Source organism: Ascaphus truei, chromosome 4 (assembly GCF_040206685.1).
Source record: "Ascaphus truei isolate aAscTru1 chromosome 4, aAscTru1.hap1, whole genome shotgun sequence".
Classification (NCBI taxonomy): domain Eukaryota; kingdom Metazoa; phylum Chordata; class Amphibia; order Anura; family Ascaphidae; genus Ascaphus; species Ascaphus truei.
Genome location: NC_134486.1, coordinates 229,931,548 through 229,950,545, shown reverse-complemented (window position 1 = coordinate 229,950,545; position 18,998 = coordinate 229,931,548).

The following is an 18,998-nucleotide window of genomic DNA, read 5'->3' as shown; positions in this document are numbered from 1 at the left end:
TCCATGTGGTTTGAATGTTAAATGGAACTTAAGCCATTTTCTAAATTAATATGGATTTTTATATAGCGATGTCACAAGTTTTGGGCCATGTCCATGACCCCCAGGGGGCAAAGGGCATGACACCTGATATACTTTGTACATCATGATTAATATACATTTATGTTCAATTATATTTGGGGGTAATTGACCCGATGGGCCCACATCTTTACTTTGTTGTTAATCAATGTGATTCTTATTAGAGTTATAGAGTCGGATTTTTGACCTGTGCTCATATCTCACTTTTTCATTTAGTTTTCTTTATCCCTCTCCTCTATGTTCACTCCTCCCCCATACCTCCTTCCCCCCACCACCCCCTTTCCTTCCCATCCCATTTTTTCCCTTTCATTTTATTTATTATTTTTTATTTGATTCAATTCATTTTATTTTTCCGTTTTTCATTTTTCAATAGTTTATACTATATGTCTAGATTCTTTGTCTTGAGGTCTCAAAACATATTAAGGCTCACTTGGGCCATTTATAAATGTAATTTAAATGAATTAAATATCATGAGTTTAATGTTGGAAAATGATACATTATAGTTTCCTGTAAGCAAATCTCACCAAAGTAGAGACTTTATCATTCAGGGTTCTACAATTGTTTTTATATACAAGATGCACTATTGATGCTTTACCCTTTTCCAATACATCCCATTAGGTTTAGACTGTAGTGTTAAATAGAGAAAGGAGAGATGGTGTTTTTTTTTTGTTATTTTTGGTGTGTCTCTGTTTTGTTGCATTGAGCTGTCAGAGGACCCGCTTGGTGCATTTATTATTTTGCTGTGTTAGTGCCATGATGAGGGCTCAGTTGTGCTCCGGTTCAACGCTTCTTTAGGAATAGTTGAGCGCTGAGAGGTGTGCATAGTGGCGCATGTGCAGTGGATGCGCGGTGACGTCACATTGGCGCATGCACACTACAAACTTGGTGATAACATTTTTGATGGGCGCCATTAGCGGAGCTCCTGATCTCAGCTGAGCCTGCCTCAAGAGTTGTATTAATGAGAGCACATGTCATGATGTCACTCATTGATTTGTTTTGGCGCAAAGTTTGTATATGCTATTACTGTATAAAAGGGGTTCTTTTCTGACAGTCCTTCACTCCTTGATAAAGCCCTTTAAGGGTGCGAAATGCGTAGGAGGTTGTATACACCTCCTTTGTGTGATGTATTATTAATAAAGATTTTTTATTTTTATCTAAGTTGGCTCCCTTGGCAGTGCGTTGAAATTTTTGCATTTGTCATAACTTAAATATGTATTGGAATGATTTAGATTCTGGAAGAGTTCTGGTATCGCAAGCACATGATTGCTTAGGGTAGCAAATAGTCATACGTTTCTCTAAATTACTGAATTTTTTTATGAAACTGCACTATCCAATATACTTTACAGTGTACAGAAAAAAGTATGTTTGAAAGGGTCCCAAACAAAATTTCATGCAGAACAATGTATGAAAATATGAGTATTGCCAAATGCATGAAATTGTAACAATAAAGTAGTGGTTCACACGAAGAGAATTAAGTTTTTTTTTGTCTCAGCAGGTAAGCCTATAGTTCCTGGTATTAAAAGTCTGTGTGAATTTATCCAATGAACATGTATACACTGTGACTGGTAACAAAACACGTCTGGATCCTTGAATACAAGAACTAGTATAGTCAGAACCTCTTCGATACAGCATATATCAGGGAAACAGACTCTGTTAAATCCAGGAATAATTGATGGGTCACAGTGTAAAGGAAACTTGAGAGGTACTTACAGAGTCTCTGGCTGGTGAGAACGTGAGCGGCAAAGCACATTGCCTGACAACTCTAGAACTAACAAAAGGTTATTGGCAGATCCCCTCTCACTGAACAGGCAAAAGAGAAAACTGCTTTCTCAATACCCAAAGGCATGTTTCAGTATACAGAACTACCATTCAGGCTACATGGTGCCCCTGCCACATTCCAGAGAAAGATGGACAGGATTCTAAAACCCCATACTAGATATGCGGCGGTATACCTGGATGATGGTGTTATCCACAGTAAAGACTGGGAATCCCATCTCCCAAAGGTTCAAGCAGTACTTAATTCCATTTGTGCCATTGATTTAACTGCTAATCCTCCCAAGTGTACCATTGGCCTGGAGGAGGCAATGTATTTAGGATATTCGATTGGGAGAGGATTGGTTAAACCACAGGTAGCGAAGGTGGAAGCTATAAAAAACTGGCCCCAGCCACTTACCAAGAAACAGGTAAGAGCATTTCTAGGTCTGACGGTTACTACAGAAGGTTTATCACAAATGTTGCCACAGTTACTGCCACTTTAACAGACCTCTCAAAAGCAAGATTCCCAGTTACAGTTAAGTGGTCTCCAGAGGCAGATCAGGCTTTAAAGTAATTGAAAAAAGCTCTCTGTGCCCTACCTGTCTTGGTAACCCCAGACTTTTCTAGAGAGTTCGTAGTACAGACAGATGCTTCTGATGTGGGCTTAGGGGCTATCCTTTCCCAAGAATACAGGGTAAGGAACACCCCATTTATTTTTTGACCAGAAAGTTAAACCCACAAGAAAATAACTACTCCATAGTAGAAAGGGAATGTCTGGCAATAAAGTGGGCTTTAGAGGCTCTTCATTATTAGAAAATTTAGGCTAATTACAGACCATGTTCCTCTTACTTGGATTTCCCAAAATAAAGAGACACTCAAGGGTGACCAGGTGGTACCTTAGTTTACAGCTCTTTAATTTAACTGTGGAACACAGGGCCGGTCTGAAACAGGGAAATGTTGATGGACTGGCCAGGGTGCACTCCTTGATGTGACAGGAATGGTGGTTAAATTGTAGAGGGGAGGTATATACCTTCTTCTTTGGCCAACTATACTTCTCCCTACTAAGAGTTAAAGTTCCAGGGGAGGTTCTGCAAGCACAGCCAGGTGCAGATCACCTATCCTTAATTAATAGAGTGTAAGAAAGGCCAGGCTGGATCAGTTTTCCCTCTGACTGAAAAGGGGTACCCAGGCCAATAAATAAAGGCATTATGCCCGGCTGGGTGCCCCTGAGTCTTATTGGGGAATTGTAGATTGTCAGCTCTGTGACCCAGTAATGGCAGTAACACTGTGATTGTAATAAAAATGTCTGTGTGTCTCCCACCAGGTATAAGGTGGTGAGAATAATGTATTTCTAACTATGAAATGTATTACTGTAGCAGCGTTTCCCTGTAACCATGCAAAGGAAAAATGGTTTTAAAACCAAGCAGCCCACAGCCCAGTGCACAGCTTTTAGCTAACGTCTGCTAGGAAGGTCCTAGCATGCTGAGATTTGCTGTGAGCGCTGGTTGGGTAAAATCATGAAAAGTTTATAGCGCAATTTTTATAAAGATATATAAAAATTGATGAATGAATGTCCCCCTGTTTTAATTATTCCCACAGTATAGGCATGAGGGGATTTTCATTCAGATGGCCGGAACAGAGGAAACACTTAATTTGTAATCCCTGTACTTTAGAAATGCATAGCAGGAAATTCCTGCGAGGTAAGCAACACATATTTAACTTCTAAGACACCCTGCTGGCTCAGAGCCAAGATGTATGTAAAAGTCCGGAGTTAAAAGGCTTCGGCCAACTAAGGTGTTAAGTGGGGAGGGGTAATTCAAGTCTCCCCATCTTAGTAAATGTCCGGGCAAATGACACAGATATCCGCCGGCCAGCTCAGACAAAAGGTCGCCTGTTAAGGGGTCTAGGTCTGGTATGCTAAGCGGCAAAGGTGCAAGGTTCGCCCATGCACTTAGCAAAATAAGAAGCCCACTGCCAAGTATGAGCAACTCGTGGATAGGTGGGAATATTATTCCCACGAAAGAGTTTGGCTGCAGAGGTTACAGATAGGGATTTATAGTAGCATAAGAATCCCTGCAGCCGATCAGGAGTCAGATTCATCTAAGCTGGATTTTAAACTTTATACCATCGTAACCCAAGTCAAGAGTTCGTAAGAACTAAGGAATCCAGAACCAATTCTAAGGTGGTAGAACAAAGTAACTGTTATACAAAAAAAGAGCAGCTACTGCTCAGCTAAGGTGTAATATACTGTGTATGAGGGGTGCATACAGGGATAGAAGATAATGGCAGATCAAGAAATAGAATACCCATATAGTGCGTGCAATCCACCTCATATTTAGAAATGTATATATTTTTTATAACTGGAAAGAGATGGAATTCCATCTCCACTAATATAATTTATTTTATTCAGGTAGCAAAAGAATATGTGTTTAAAATCTATTTCAACAATTAGCGTATCAAAACTGTCTTGTATGTAAACAAAAACAGATTGATGTTTGAATTTGCCACTTTGCGTCCAATTTGAATAACTAAATATATATATATCTCTCCTGATAATGGATGCACTCATGTGAGAAAAAGGATTATGGTTTGTATATAATGTTTAGTGATAATTAACAATAAGTGATATAAAGAAATATCTTAAGGTAAGTGAATAGTGATAATAAAGCCATGGAATACTATCCGTAGTAGGAAGTGTAACACAGTGAATATATAAGTGTTACATAAACCATATATCCTTAGATGCAGCCTAGTGTCTAGAGGCTGCTCTATATGTTCCCTATTGATATAGGGTTAATAACTGATTATAGTAAATCCCACACTTTTATTTTATAACATCCAAAATAATACTAATAATTTACTAGGATCCGTGAACATAGCTTTCTTGAATAAATATTAGTCAGTGTTATCATACCGACTCTAGTGTCAGAGTCCTGTTTGCATACGCTGCTATTAGTAGCTGTCATGTATTATACCCCTTTGTATCGGATATTCCAAATGTCCATACAGAACATTAAGTCAATAGACTGGTCTAATATGCCTTCAGGGTCTAAAAGCATAACCCATAGAGACTCTCATATAGTCCCTTTGAGAAAGTTACCCGAGAGTGACGAAACACGTCAGGGAGCGTCATTACGTCAGACGCATTGACACTGACGTCATCACCGAGCGCTGGAACGGACTGATCCATGCGCAACTGCTGCAGAAGCCCTTACTACACGGAGCCATCTTCCAGGACTCTAATACAATTGTATTGAATACCATCTGCCCTGGACATCTGTTGGGACTACGATCCTGACCTGCAAGACTGGGACTGCCCCAAGACACTGCAGATACTTACCGGATGGTGGTGATTATATCACGCAATGCTAGATTTTATTGTACCCTTGTGAGTGCATTTTTTACCCCCCTTTCCCCCTCCCCTCATTAAAATACAATTTTACGCTATGGGCGTGCGCTCTCTCTTCCCTTTTCCCATATATATATATATATATATTTATATATATATATATATATATATATATCTATATATATATATATATAGTTATTCAAATTGGACACAAAGTGGCAAATTCAAACATCAATCTGTTTTTGTTTACATACAAGACAGTTTTGATACACTAATTGTTGAAATAGATTTTAAACACATATTCTTTTGCTACCTAAATAAATTACATTAGTGGAGATGGAATTCCATCTCTTTCCAGTTATAAAAAACATATAAAGTTCTATATATGAGGTTGAGTGCACGCACTATATGGGTATACTATTTCTTGTTCTGGTAGAACGAAGTAAGCAGCTCCGGCAGAGAAACGGTGGTTGCGAGAGGCGCCACTATCCAAAGACTGTTTTCGGCTCTGTGAGTGCTCAACTCCCGCTCCTGGGAAATTGTGCCTAGAGACTCTATTGATAAAGATTTTGTTTTGGGAATAGCAGATTTCATTCTATCCCATCCCAGTAAGTGTATTTTAAGTGTTTTATGTTAACTAATGTTTGTGTGTGTTCAGTATGTAAATAAATCACAATTTATTTTACCTCTTTGCTTTGCTCAATCAAAGGATCCAGTTATTAAGGTTTTAAAAGTGCTGGTCTCCTGTGACACTCCCCCCTCCCCTTATTCCAGCTAAGAGAGCTGGATGCTACAGTCAGGCACTGGCATGCAACAGGTTTGGTTTATGATATCTTGGTTTTATTGTTTGGTAAGTGGCGAAGCAACAAAAAGATAGTTAGAACATTGCTATCTAGTTAATGCTCAGATAAAGCTAGGATTTACTTTGATTCTTTTGTTTGTCTTGATTTGTCTGCTGGAGTGACATGGAAAATAAAGCACTTTAACTAGAGCTGGATAGTCCTGTGACTGAGCTTTACGCTTTATCTGGGTTTTAAGGTTCCCTGACAAGAACCCTTCAGCCAAAAAGGGTATTTTGTCACATTTTGTGGCGAATGCGGGCACCCACATTATATGTCTGGGGGTATAAAACTACTTCAAATTCACAATGGAGGAAGTTGTCAAGGTATTGATCCTGTCTAACGCTGTACAACACAGGAAAAGGAAGACCAAAAAGCGCACCAGCACAAACAGAGCAGGAAGGACCCAAAACAAAAAATGATTAAAAGGGCACTTTAATGTGACAAAAGACCCAATCAACGCGTTGCGAACGTCGCAGCGTTCTTTTTCAAGGATAAAACACAATGTAATAACATCCATTATATACACTCTTACCTGTGGGCCGTTTCGCGCCAAAAAACGGAACCTGATGACGTCATGACGCTACGCGCGTCATCGCGCATACGCAGAGCGACTCAATGCCGATCTAAGGGCAAAGCAAGTCTCACAGGCAGTGTGGCCATCTTGGTTAAGGGCAAGTCATAGAAAATCACTGCCCCACTAATACAATACATCCCTACGACGCATACATGCAGTGCTAATCACTGCGCATGCGCATTGCGACGAGGCAAACATCAACAATGCTGAAATCCATACGTTAAGAAATATAGAAGATAGAGAAAGAAAAAACATTCTATAATGAGGAAAATTAAGAAAAACATAATAACTTACAACTTATACTGACACATAAGGGAAAAATAAGAGATATATGAAACATATAAACACAATTTGACAAATAAATTAAAACAACCAAATAACTTAAAAAATATATGTTAAAACATGAATACTGCATAACACATATTGTATATCTAAATCCTAGGAACCAGGGAAATATAACAATTATCATATATAAAGAACATTGTATAAAGGTATTATCAACACAATACATCAAATTTCCAAGTTTATCATAAACTTTGTGAAACTTTATGAGATTTAAAGGGCTAATTTGATCAATCCTTATTCATTGAACAAGATTGACCTAAAGTGCAATCGACTCTTAAAAATTATCAAACATTACAAGAAATGGGTTAACTGCCAGTCAATATTCAGACCAATAGGGAAGCGTGTTTGCAGAATGAAAATCCAATATGCCTCCCTACGGTTCAGAAGGTTGACATGATCACCTCCTCTAGATTTACAATTAACTGATTCAATTCCCAGGAAGGAAAAATTACGTGTTCCTCCCTGACCACATTCCGTGAAATGTTTGGAAACAGGATGATTCAACAGGAGGATACAGACTGACACTGTACAACAAGAAAATAACTTTGCACAGCAGCAGACGAATGTTTCCCAACAGTAAGCTGCTGCTGCCCCACAGCAAGCTGTTGCTGCAGCTATCGCTGCACTGCAAGAGACTAACGCTATCCAACATCATGATTCATGCTGAGGCACTCAGAGTGACCCGTGAGGAACAGCAAGGTGCCACTATAATATATATAATGTGTATATATATAAATATATTATATACAGCTCAACCCCCTTATAACGCTGTGCTTGGGGTCCAAAGAATCACATCGCGTTATAAGCGGATCGTGTTTGAAATAATGTATAATTGTATGCATTGTACAATAAAGTATTTAAGATACCAATAATCGTGTTATAAAGTATTCATAATTACGAAAATTGGGAGCCACGCTTGCATCGCGTTATAAGCGTATTCGTGGTGTAACAGATCTAGTTATAACGGGGTTCAGCTGTATTTTTATTTATATATATATATATATATATATATATATATATATATATATATTATAACAAATTGAAAAAGCACCCGCTCCTAGTGTAAAACCAAAGGGGAGTTTATTTTATTGAACAAGTAACAAAGGCACACTCACAAACATCCAATTAAATCAAGCATTGTATGAGTAAACTCATGCTCCAAGGAGGTGGCTCCACCAGATCAGCTGTCCAGCTGTCTTGTGTATCTCCTGGGGAACTCCGCTGACTCTGCCTCCCTCCTAATCGAGTCCTCCGACAATCAAGTGGTTGAAGATTAGTTCCACCTCCAGGCTACTCGCCCGGATCAGCTGACAACCTCCTTGTCCAAAGTTGTGAGTGGCTGCGATGATGTAGGCTAAAAGCAGCAACCCTACGTGTTTCTTCAGCTAAACGCTGATTTCATCAGGGGATGACGCTAACCAGTCCTGATTAAACTTAAATAATCCCATTGTCCAAAAGAAAAGAATGTAACACATGGTTGGTAATTGATGCTAAATACCAATCAAATATATCCTGTGCTTTGGGGAATGATTTTAAGTAGAGTGAAAGAACATATTGAAGGAAGCAAATACCATTACAATAAAAATAGTTTTAACATACAGGAACTGGTTTATTACTACACTCTGCAGTATGTGAGGATTCGCAACTCCTCATCCCAACAAACCTTCCGTGACGGATACCCAGGATGCGCGGTTTCGTGGTCCCAGTACACGCGCGCTCGTGGACTTTGCACACTCTGGTCAACTGCCCGCGGATTCGGATCCCGCCCCCATCTCTATCAGCAACATGTATGTTCGGCCAGTCTCCAGGCTGACGCGCGAGTCAAGCCCCGCCCACCCTCTGGTGAAAGTCAGGACCGCCTTCGGAAAGATGCACATTCTCGGCTCCGCCACAGGATCTCCGTGACGCGCGCGCGGGTCGGTGCACGACTGGCCCCGCCCCCTCTTGTTCCAGGAATCGGCGTGGGAGTGACGCGCGCTCTAAACCCTGCCCCCTGGCCTCTGTGACGCGCGCGGGACGGCGCGCGAGCAGTTCCACCCTCATCCCCATTTAGGCTGCATCATAGGACACACCTGTGTGCACCAGCAGCCAATCGGTTCTTACTTCCTGGTTCCGCCCTGGCTGGCTATTGGAGGCTCCTCCTATTTATACCCTCACTCTGCTATCATTCCTTGCTGAGCATAGTCATTGTGACGCCATGCGTTGCCACATCCTTGTTCCTGAATCCTTGCCTTGCCTTGTCTGGTCTGCTGATTAACTTCTTGTTGTCTGAACCCTGCTAGCACCTTGGACTTCGCTTCTCTCCACTCCTGATCTGGCTTGTATGACCATTCTCCTGTCTCCAGTCCTGACCTTGGCTAAGTACTCCAGCAATCCGACATTCTCCTATCCTGAACCTGGCTATGTACCTCAACTACCCGGTACTCTCCAATCCTGAACCTGGCTACGAACTACGACGATGCACAACTCTCCTCTCCTGAACCTGGCAAGTACCTTAACCATTCTCCAATCTATAGCCCTGACCTGGCTTGAACGACTACTCTACATCCTAGGCGTGCCTATGTGGCTGTGTGTCGGCGTTATCCAATCCCCTACTTCAGCATCTCGGTCAGGCTTTGCTTGTGGTGAACTACGCGTTACACAGTAACAGTTACACGGCAGTCTTCTGCTGGATACAGTTCCTTTGTCTAAAACTGTTACTAGGCAGATTATACTAACCACTCCTTAATTCTTAAACCAACCATCTTACAGCTCATTAAACCTGGTTAAAAATGGCCTCAAAACAGCTATGAATAGGTTCCAGGTACCAACTCTCACTAGGAATGTGGGCGTTACTTTAGGCACAGTCGTAAATCAACTTAGAAGCGAAATCTCTCTCATTCACACCAGACACATTTTACTCACAAAATGGATACTAGACATAACTGACTTTACAAAATGAAAACTGAACATCACTTTCAATCCTTCTCCAGAGACCCCCCCAGTCCATTTCAGAAATATATCAACAGTATCTTCATTTCAGCAATATTATATCGTCACCACCATGGGTAAGACCCAGCAGATCCTGTGTGTGAGGTAATGTTGGTGGATGTGGAAATATCAGATGTAACAGACATAGCATAATAACTGAATCTACTATTTGCACTGCAGCAATACTGTTTCATCGGTCCATAGTATTCCATAAGACCAGTTCTTCCAGTCTGAAGACGGAATATGAGTCTTTAGAGAAACGTTCATTCGCGGCTCGATCAGCTTCCCCAGGCATCAAGCCACCTTGAGACAATCGGGTAGAAAGGGTTCCCTGGTCAGAAGTCCGGGCAAGAGAAGAGGGGCAAGACACCTGGAGACCAGCCATACTGGTTGAGGGCAAAGGGGCCTTGAACATATCCGAATCCTGAACAGCTACATACCCGAGACCAGACACTAAAGTTATGCACAATATAGGTTGAGCAGCAATAGGTTTTGGCCTTGGTGAGGGACCTTGAAAATAATCTCTGTACTGAGCCAGAAAAGCAAGGGTAGACACATCCGGACACATCGGAAGTCAATCGTCCTTTTGGCCCGCTTTCAGGCTAGCCCTGCATTCGTACATGGAACAAATGAACACCGTCAGAGCAACAGAGGGGGTAGCGCTACTCACCAGAGCGGGGATTAGGGCTTCTCATCCACCCCAGCAGTCGCTAGTAATTCACTATCACCTCCGGCAAGTCAATCGGGGGCCTGGAGCACATCCACATTCCACACAGGAAGGGTGTTGACATTCGGTCGTTGCTTAGAGGTGAGGTCTTTGTCTTTATCGACTTCTGCCACGTGGACGTCAGCACCGGTAGGCACCTCCATTGGTACCGGAGAATTGCTGATTAGGCCTTTGGTCACCTCCACTCCAGGTAGGCTCATCTGCCTCTCAGGTCTCATGGTTGCGGTCATCGACAAGGGATTCCGCCATCGAGCAGAGTTACTGGCACTGTTTAATTTTCTGTCTCGGTCAGCTTAGTGGTCAGTGGCCAAAATACCAGCGAAAACCGACAGCTACTGGTGCAGGAAGAGGGTAGGGACACATCTGCAGGGGAAAGGCACCGGATCAATTCTGCATTATCAGCGGCATTCAGCAAGGCCGGTCCTGACTCATACGCCTCTGAGAACAACGGGGCCACATCACCCCAGGCAGTCACTTTGCCCGACATGTCGTGGCCTGGTTCCTGTTCACCGAATGTCTCTGGTTCCTCTCCGGGACTGAGTCTGGTTCCGTCTCAGCCTGCTCAATCATCATCGGGACACTCAGATCAACTTGGGCCTCATCTCGGGCACAAGGGCCTCTGAAGCCTCCATAGTTGAGGTAGTTGGTTAGCAGCTGTATCGACTGCCTAAGTATTGTCAGTCGCATCTTTCTGGGTGAACTCCATAGGCCTCAACAACATGGGTCTCAGGAACGGTGCTCCGCAGCGAGCACACTGGGCTCCCCAGACCAGGTCACCACCCGGGAAGTCACACTTGGGACAAAGGCATCGAAGTTACCTTTTGCCTTCCACATTTACCACCAGGATTCCTCCAGGAAGGCTGTAGTGGGTAAATTCCATGTCGCTGGATGGAGAGTAGGGGCTTACGGAAGCTGCGCATGCATACACACCCACGAGGGCTCTGTTAGAGTTATTGGGCTGATAATCATCACGTAAGCCCCTACTCTCCATTCCTAAAGATCTTTGGACTAAACAAGTGCCTTGGTTTACTGAGGCTTGCCCTCTGGTAGTGTTGTGTGCTGTGTGAATAATTGGATATTGTGATCCGGTCTTAATTTTAAGCATGTTGTACATGTATTAGTGTACATATAAATTGTGTTTGATAGTATATACTGTCTCCATCTTTTCTCTCATGCGCCCCCTTTTTTGTTTTATCACTTGGGTGGGGTCCTGGCTTTCACGCCAGACCCTTGCAGAACATTGCAAAATGTTCACGTACAGCCTGTTTGCAAGCAGCACGTGCGCTCTCCAGCCTTGGAGGGAGACGCCATCTTAGTTCTTGTAACTCACGTGGAGGATTTCCGGGCAAGGGAACCTCCTTTTTGGGCACAATTCCTTCACAGAACACGCAATGACCGAGATTACGGCAGGAATCCATTCCTTGTGGTTCCTCACAGCTCATTGATTAGAACAGCAATAGCTTTTCACTGTAAGGGTACACAGGTCACAGCCAGCAAAACACATGATCCCCTTACCTACTGCTGCTGCCGCCGCAGGCCAGGGTCCCCGCCGGTCCTCTGCAATTGCAGGCGCCTCTTCCGCGGCTCCCCTTCCTCTTCTGGGTCGCACACACGGCTTTACAGGGCGATTGCGGACCTCCGCATCTTGTACACTGCCCTTGGAGGCTGGCTCCGCCCCGCCTATTGCATCACCATGCACCAATGCTCCCAAGCTTCAGGGCCACCCTGGCCCGCCTCCTTTTTCCTTGGCCCCTTTCCTGGCTCTTCCTCGGGCCATACCTCCGCTCCACCTCCCCTCTGATTGGCACCTGTCTGGTATTTAGCCCCATCTCCTTATTCAGTCAGTGCTCAGCATAGATTCTGGTTCCTTGGTGCTGTCTGGTCTTGTGCTTGGCTCTCGTTCTTGTTTTTCAGTTTCCTCGTTCCTGACACGGCTAGTCTGCAAACCTTCTCTGGATCTTGACCCTGGCATTCCTCGACTACGCTATCTTCTCTACCCCTCGGAATTGGCAAACGGAATTCGACTACACTGTCTTCTCTACTCCTCGAACTCAGCAAATGGACCTCGACTACGCAGCTCTCCCTACTCCCAGACTCTTGGCTTATGGACACGACCACTCTACCTTCTATTACCCAGGACCTGGCAAGTACCCAACTAACCCTCCTCTTTAGCCCAGACCCAGCTTCGCTCAATTAACACACTCCGGGCATACCTCCGTTGCTGTGAGTGTGTGGTGTTCTCCCTTCCCACCTCAGTACCGTGGTCTTGTCAGGTTTGCAGGCAGCACGAGCGTTACATTCACCCGATAGGGCCGTCTAGGACGTCTGTGCAAGGTTATGAGTGTACGAGGTACACCATCCCCTTGACTACACCTAGGCTCCCTCTTTCTGTAATACTTGTTCTGGAAGTGGAGCTTATTACTGTCACGGTAGACCAGGTCTTACCAACACATTAATACTGGGATTCTGGATTGAGCACGACAAGGCGGGCAAAATAAATTGTCATTTATTTATTTTTAAGACAAACACATAATATTCACAATTACAGTCAATAAAACACTCACTGGGGTGGGGAAACGAAATCAAAGGTCCACGGAATGAAACAAAGTCTCTGGGCATCCCTGCACGCATGCAAGTGGGTGCGTGATTTGAATCATGCAGCAGTCCTTGGCTAGGGGTGCAACTTGCCACCCCTATATCTTCCTTACAGGATTTGTCAGGGAATCCTTAGCTCAAACAAATTCTGGAAGAGGGGTGCAAATCTTCGTTACGCTGTAGTTAACCCCTTATACTCCGGAACCGCTGAAGCTAAACCTTGGACGTTTCTTGGTTGATCTTAGGTGAATATGACTGGGAGTGCGCTGCAGGCACCTTTATAGGGTTAAAGGTCCTATTCCTAACATGCACACCTAATCCTTTCATGGGAACAATTTTTCCCACCTATCCCCGACTTGCCAGGAGTTCATAGAACGGGCAGAAGTTGCTTCCCGGTCTGCTAAGAGCATGAGTTAACCTCACACCTGAGCTACTTAGCATACCGGGCCCAACCTCTTACCTGGCAACAGTAAGTCTGGGGTTTGGCTACCAAGTGTGAAGCGCCCATACTTCACACCGGTATCTGGTACTTACAAATATCCCGGCCACCCTAACACCTTGGATCTCTGAGGCTTTTCAACTCCTGACTTCTCTAGACACTGGTCACCACCTTAGCAGGGTGCCCTTTGAAGTGCGAAGATGAAAAATCCCTCAGCTCATTCATCCAGAACATATGGGCATGTTAATGGATTCATTGCCGGTCTGGCAGGAAAGGGTTCCTGCCTGTACATTTTAAAAAACCATTACAATACAGTTTATTTATTAATGTATGTTCTGCATATGCAACAATTATAAAACTTACATGTATGTTTATGGTTTCTTTTTACCTAGCTGCACTCCAAAAATTAGAGTTCTAGCTCTTTCCTAACGCAAGTTATCCACCTAATTGAAGGGGCTCTGTGATGGGGGTTGCGGTTTGACCTATAATCGGTCTGTGTTACAAGCCGGCATACAATGTATCCATCCTGGCTTTTGATCAGTAACCTCAGACGCGCGCCACCAATTCAGCTCAAGTGGATAACAAGACGGCAGGATACCATGTATCAAGAAGGCCCTTCAGCTAAACCGCAGACCACTTATTTAATTGACTTTGCGGTTTCAACGTATGTGGTCTGGAAACTGATACCTATCTTTAATACAGCTACTTACTCGCAGGCACACGTCTTCAATTTAGCGTTTGGCACAGTGCTAGAAGCTCCCCCTTGTGTCATAAATACAGTTAGCACATTTTCATTAATTCATTTAACTACAGCAAGCTGCTAAGCTGCAAAACAGGGCCAATAAAGGTAGTGTAGGGGAAAACATGGTCTTATGTTGGCAATGCATTTTAACCCCTTCTGTCCCAACATGGTTTAGGGTTAACCAGTCGGGCATAATACCTTTATTATTGGCCTGGTGTACCCTTCCACCACCACAATTACTTCCAGCTTTGTTTTTCTGAAAGCCTGTCCTGTTACAGTTCTCAGCAGCGCCTCCAAATGTAACGGTGCTTCCCCCACCCGGTCGCATAATAATAATATACATTGTTTAAGGTGGGTATAAATAAGGCTCATATAACTCTGGTGAGGACTTGAGTATTGTATATACTTAAATACAAATTTTATGCATCTTATCTGCACCATGTTTGCCATATCTTTCTCCCCCTGAGGGAATACACCATGCTAAACAGAAGACAGGATCCTATAATCTATCACAGCCTGGAGAAAGGTCTTATTTACACTTACCTCTGGTAGGTAGAAATATCATATGAGCCAAGTCATACAGCATAAGCTAAAACTGCCACGTCAGAAGTGCACTATATTTTGATTCTTTTTTTTTGGGGCTATAATCCTGCTCCCCTGTGACTTGTGAAGTGATATATGTTTACAAGTCAGACATCCTGTCCTTCCACATAGGAAATTCATAACGCAAAATTCGTCAATGTATTTTGAGAATAGATTTGATTTTAAAGGCATCATTATTGAATTGAGTGATAATTAAAGGTGTTTTTGAATCACCAGATGTTAATGTTAATTCTTGTCCCTTACTTGTAGTTTTCTGATGTTTGTTTTTTGACTTCTCTAAGAGAGAACTTTGTTCAGTCCGTAGTTCTTATTCAAATGATTTTTGATAGATTTCTTATCATATCCCTTCAATACAAACCGATCCACTAAAACCTGTCCCTGAATCAAAAAATCAGTCAAGAGAACAATTCATCATGACTCTGAAAAAATTACTCCTGGGAATGTTTTCAAGCCATTTAGCATAGTGATTGCTTGAAATGTAGCAACCACCTTTAATTTAGTTTTTGTGATTTCATTATTGACATTAACATCAATATCCAAATCTATGAAAATCGATTTTTTTAGGATCCATTTGAAATGTGAACCTCAGTCCCATATCGTTGTCATTCAGAATATCAGTCAGTTCAGCCCAAATTAGAATAAGGTAATCTATGAAATGACCATAGAACACCAGACCCGCCACCAGCCTAGCATTACCCCAAACATGTAGATCATCCCACAATCCCAATGTAGAGGTTAGCATAGCTTGGGCCGAATCTGGTCCCATGGTCGTTCCACAGATCTCCTCAACAAAAAATAGTTGTGTTCAAGAATACATTTGATGACAGTCAAAATAACTCTGGATCCTGAGAAAAACAATATTCAATTACCTTTGTTAGCCCTTTTCATGGACTATTCAAGTATATAATGAGGACACATCACATGTGGCCCAAATGTATGATGTTTTCCAAGTTATTGCTGAGATGAGGTCGATGACATACAATGTGTCCCTCAAATAAGATCTTAATTTTATTACGAATGGCTGTATAAGAAAAATCTACATACTGGGACACATTTTACACTATGAGTAGGCACTTTTTCTTTTTCCTAGGTTTCGTTTTGAAGATTTGGTTATACCCATGGATCAAGCAGCCAGTCTCCTGAGTACAGCCTGGGGGTGGATTCAAATGATTCATCTGATTATATTCGGTATTTTTGCTAAGCTTTCTGGACATTTTTTCTTTAACTATTGTAACAGTGTTTCCCCCACCCGCTGGGAGATTTGGCCAATACTATGTATATGGTGCATGATTCCTGCTGGTAAATAGGAGGGCTGAGTCGTCCGCTGATGGTAGTGAGGACACAGGATCAGGTTTCTGGGGTACATTACTCACATATCTTTAGCAGTGCAGTGTCTCCATCTGCCATAGGCTCCAGGGAACTGAAGATTACTTCCCATAGTAGAACCGATTACCTCTCCCCCCAGTAAGATCACACACCAGGCCGGAGGTATAATAACAGGAATGGTTTATTGTCTCTCTCTGTGCAGTACAGTACACGGCAGGGTTCTGCCCAATACAGCAACTTTCAGGTACTCATTGATGGATGGTCCCTGGACCTTCACTACAGACCAAGGGCACCTGCAGCAGTCCCAGCTCTTCCCTGCCCCTCTATCAGAGCCAGAGGTAAGGTATACACTTGCTCTCCCCCGAGGGGAAGTGGAGGCACTACTAAATGAAGGCAGTACTGCCCATAAGTACAGCCAGGAGGAGGGCACCAGGTCTGTCTCATGATTGGTCATGCCCAGGCCAGATGTCACCGCCTCATGCTGTCACTCAAGTGCAGCATCAAGGAGGGGGAAAACCCCATGATAACTACTGGCAAGGCCTGCTTGTACCAGGACTTACTGCCAGGAGGAAAAGCAGATTAGTAGACATAGATGGTATGGCTACACTATGTATTGATTTTGCTATGTATTTAAGTATATTGGCATAGCAGTAGATTTATTTCATTTTATGCACTGTTTAAATAATTATAGCTACTCATAGTTCTTTATCCAGTTTAGTATACCTCTCACAGGGTTAATAGATCTTCTAATTAGTTACATCTATAATTAATAGATTTAATAATACAATATTGATATCTAAGATTGATCTGACCTAGGTGTAATCCTAATTTTTTTCTGTTATTGATAAATATATGTATAATAAATACCCAGTCTTAGGTAACTAAACCCAAATGGAAATTGTCTGGAAATGATTGGCTGAGACAGGTCATTTTGTGATTGGCATGTCTCTGCCTTTGTAAGCCATTCCATAACATTCCAGTAGTAATAAAATAATAAATAATATAATCCATTATAAATAAATTAAATATAATTAAATGTAGAATCTCTCTGCCACTTTCTTTACTCTAGCAAACAGGGAATACAATTGCATTTATATACAGTAGATAAGCAACATCTAGAGGTAATCATTGTTTGGGTTACCAGGTGTCCAGTTTTGAACCGGACAAACGGGTATTTTGCCACTGCCTCTGGTAAAAAATGTGAGGTAATACCGGACATGTATGTGTCCGGATTACCTCTCTGAATGTGCAGCGTGTATGCGGAGTGCGACTGGGAGCAGAGTAAGATGCGACAGTGAGGCCAGGAGTGGATTGAGGCATGCGGGAGCAGGCGGCAAGCAGAAGAGTGAGACGCAGCCAGTTGCAGTGCAGGTTAGAGTGGAGGAGAGTGGAGTGACGCCATCTGATGATGCAGAGGGTGGCATCTGAGTCAGAGGACAGTGGGGGCAGAGCCCAAACCCCAGCGGCACAAATAATGGGTGACTTGAGACAACAGTGATAGCTTCCAGTGCCACTGTCTGCTAGGAGGACCTTCACAGTTAAGACATTTTCACAGGAGGGGGAGAGGATGAGGACGGAAGAAGTGGTGAGGAAGGAGGAGGGGGAGAGTGGTGAGCAAGGAGGAGTGGGGTGTTGGTAAGGAAAGAGGAGGGGTTGGTGGTGAGAAAAGAGGAGGGGCTGGTGGTAAGGAAGGAGGTGGATGGGTGTTGGTGAGGGAGGAGGAGGAGGAAGGAGTGGTGAGGGAGGAGGTGGAGGAGGAGGCTGGTGGTGAGGAAGGAAGATTAGGAGGGGGTGGTAGCGTGAAATGAGGATGAAGAGTAGTAGACTAGTAGTGGTGGTGTGAGAGGAGTATGAGGAGGATGGTGTTCTGAGAGGAGGATGGTGAAGTGAGAGGAGGATGATGGTGTAAGAGGAGGATGAGAAGGATGTGAGAGGAGTGAGAGGAGGATGGTGGTGTGAGAGGAGGATGAGGAGGATGGTGGTGTGTGAGGAGGATGAAGAGAATTGTGATGTGAGAGCAGGATCAGGAGGATGCTGGTGTATGAGGAGGATGGTGATGTGAGAGGAGGATTAGTAGGATGGTGGTGTGAGAGGAGGATGGTGGTGTGAGATTGTATTGTATGTCTTTATTTATATAGCGCCAAAAGTGTACTCAGCGCTTCACAAAGAATCAAGTACAGGTAATTATAATAATACAATAAGGGTAGCAAAATCAGACAATAGGAAAGGAATCCCTGCCCAGAAGAGCTTACAATCTAAGAGGTTTGATGGGGAACTTACAGAGACAGCAGGTGAGGGAATAAGTGTTGTAAATGGCAGTGCTTGGTCACAATGGGTGGTAGGAGTGACTGAGTGTGGAACGGTAACCATGAGTGGAGACTATTGGGATGCTTGATTTGTGGGGAAAGTTTTAAGGTTAGTCAGTATTAAAATGAGAGGGTTAACACAGTTTACAGGGGAAGATATGGCAGGGAGGCATGGGTGAAATCGGGTGTGTATGCCTGGCTTCAGGCTTAGGCGAGATACTCAGCAGCAGGAAGGAGTAGATAGAGGGTGTGAATACAGGATTTATGTGGGTGTTTTTTTATTGAAGGGTAAAGAAGTTGTTGGGAAAGAGGTGTATAAATAGTGGTGCAGTGGGGAAGTTGGAGAGAAC